General features: G+C 42.4%; 1 long non-coding RNA gene across 1 annotated transcript; it reads left to right on the top strand.

Annotated features, from left to right (window-relative positions):
• Positions 1 to 229: 229 nt before the first annotated feature.
• Positions 230 to 814, top strand: LOC104428696. Its single transcript, XR_722160.3, has 2 exons — positions 230 to 379; positions 592 to 814. It is a non-coding gene; the product is annotated as an uncharacterized LOC104428696 (long non-coding RNA).
• The last annotated feature ends 1,278 nt before the right edge of the window (positions 815 to 2,092 follow it).

Here is a 2,092-nt window from a genome sequence, read left to right as displayed (position 1 = left end):
CCTCAATGATCCGACGGTTAGTATGAAATTGGCTCAGATTCGTTGTCCACAATCAACCACCAGGTCCGTCACGATGCAATGGACCCTTTAGTCAAAAGAGAGGGAGAGACTTTATGTGTACGATGCACTCGTTTCGACGTCAGGTTGGGGGCGACACGTCTGAACCACAAAACACGGCTGATCGTCAACTCCATTGCGTCGACATTGTTATACATAGCAGTCTCATTGTTTATACACACAGTTATCGTAGAAGCATACATTCCAAGAGAGAGAATGATGTTTCACAAGGCCCATCTCGTCTTCCTTCTTTTCCTAGCCCTTTCATCTCACGTGATCATCTCTTCGAAGGTCGCGGTCGCCGCCCGCCTGGTGAGCAACGGTAAGCACTTCAACCTCTATAGATGCGTGCACGAACGGGAAAATGCGAATCGCGGGCTGGAGGGATAAACAGCCGATGTGATGATTAAGAACGGTCTGCTTTCGGGGTACAAAAGAGATCGGTTTCACATATCGAAAGTTATATTCTTTTAGAATTGAAAGTTTGGAGATGATAAAGTCTGAGTTGGAGACTAAATAGACGCTTGTTTTCAGGAGGAAGCAGATCCGGGGTGATGGCGGTGAGCAAGATTGGTGTTCCAAATAGGAGCATCCCGACTGCCGGTATAGCAAATGCTCCACCGTCGTTACCTCCCGAATGATCCACGACTATCAAATTTTCTGTTCGATTGCTCCTAATTTTCGTTGGTGTTTTATGGAGACAATACAAATGTAATTCACTTTCGATCCTATCCATGGTTAAGTAGGGTTTTCCACATACTTCTGTTGACGGAGCTGGAATGATTTCCTTGAATACACTGCCAATGGCAAAAGATTTTAGTTTGGTTTGTTTATTGAATGGATATCGCTATGCCTTTCCGCCACATCTCCGAAAAGTACTCCTAATAAAAAGCACAACCTAGTAGTTAAAAAGGCACATTTTACCATGACTTTCTTAATAACTACTGGTGAAGATCGCTAAGCTACTGTGAAGCTCAATATATTTATTTCCCGCTCCCCGAGTGCCGCATTATCCACCACGCAAGCCAATCACCGCATGTTGAGTCTATTCTATTTGAGTGAAAGGATGATATTCGCAACATTTTGTACATTTTTGTTTGGCTAGAGCTGACAAAAACAGCATGTTCCAAAGTACCTTAAAAAATTTTCAGAGAAAGCACAAGATCTTGTACGCATCCGGAGGACGTAAGCCCATTCCATTCGCCCATTGAACAGTATAGGTTTCACATAAGATTCAAATGATCCAAGAATTGGAATGAACTGCATTTGCATTGACTGGGTTCATGCAGTTCTTGCTCGCGACCAATCTACCAGGTTGGTCCAAGAGAGGCTCGTCAAAAGCTCACCCAACAGTGATTCTTTCGGAGAAGATGCTCATCCGTATTTCCAAAGTCGATCCACAGAGAAACAGTTCTTCAACTCCATGTGGTCTATATACAGCACTCTCATTCCTTCTAAATCTGTATACATTGTACAACCACACAACAGTAAAGAGAACATATGATGCTTCCCAAGGCCTCTCCCGTCTTCCTTCTTTTATGAGGCCTTTCATCTACCTCTTCAAGAGTCACTGATGCCCGCCCAATGAGTAACGGTGAGCACTATCTCTATACATGCACGCAAAATGAGAAAACACAAAACCTAGGTTGACCGGATAAATCTCCGACTTAATGATTAAGAAAAATCGCTTCTGAGAGAAGTGGTGATGGGGGATACAAAAGAAACTGATTTCACATTTTACAAGTGATGTACTCTAAGAATTTGAAGTTTGAAGATAAGAATGTCTTAATTGGAGACTAACTAACTAAATAGTAAGCGCACGTTTTCAGGAGGAAGTAATATTGAAAAGACGGTGATTAGCCAAATTTTTGTTCGTGGAACAAGTCGGATAGTAAATGTCACCCTCGTCGTAGCATTTCGAATCTCCTTCCTTAGAGACCATGCTTGCCATGGGAATCTTTCAAGTGATTCTCGATTATTAGTTTTTCTGTTCATGTGCTCTCAAGAAATGAAAAATTCGCTTTCTATACTTTCC

This window comes from Eucalyptus grandis, chromosome 8 (assembly GCF_016545825.1).
Source record: "Eucalyptus grandis isolate ANBG69807.140 chromosome 8, ASM1654582v1, whole genome shotgun sequence".
In the NCBI taxonomy this organism is placed as follows: Eukaryota; Viridiplantae; Streptophyta; class Magnoliopsida; order Myrtales; family Myrtaceae; genus Eucalyptus; species Eucalyptus grandis.
This window is presented reverse-complemented; position numbering and strand designations above follow the sequence as displayed.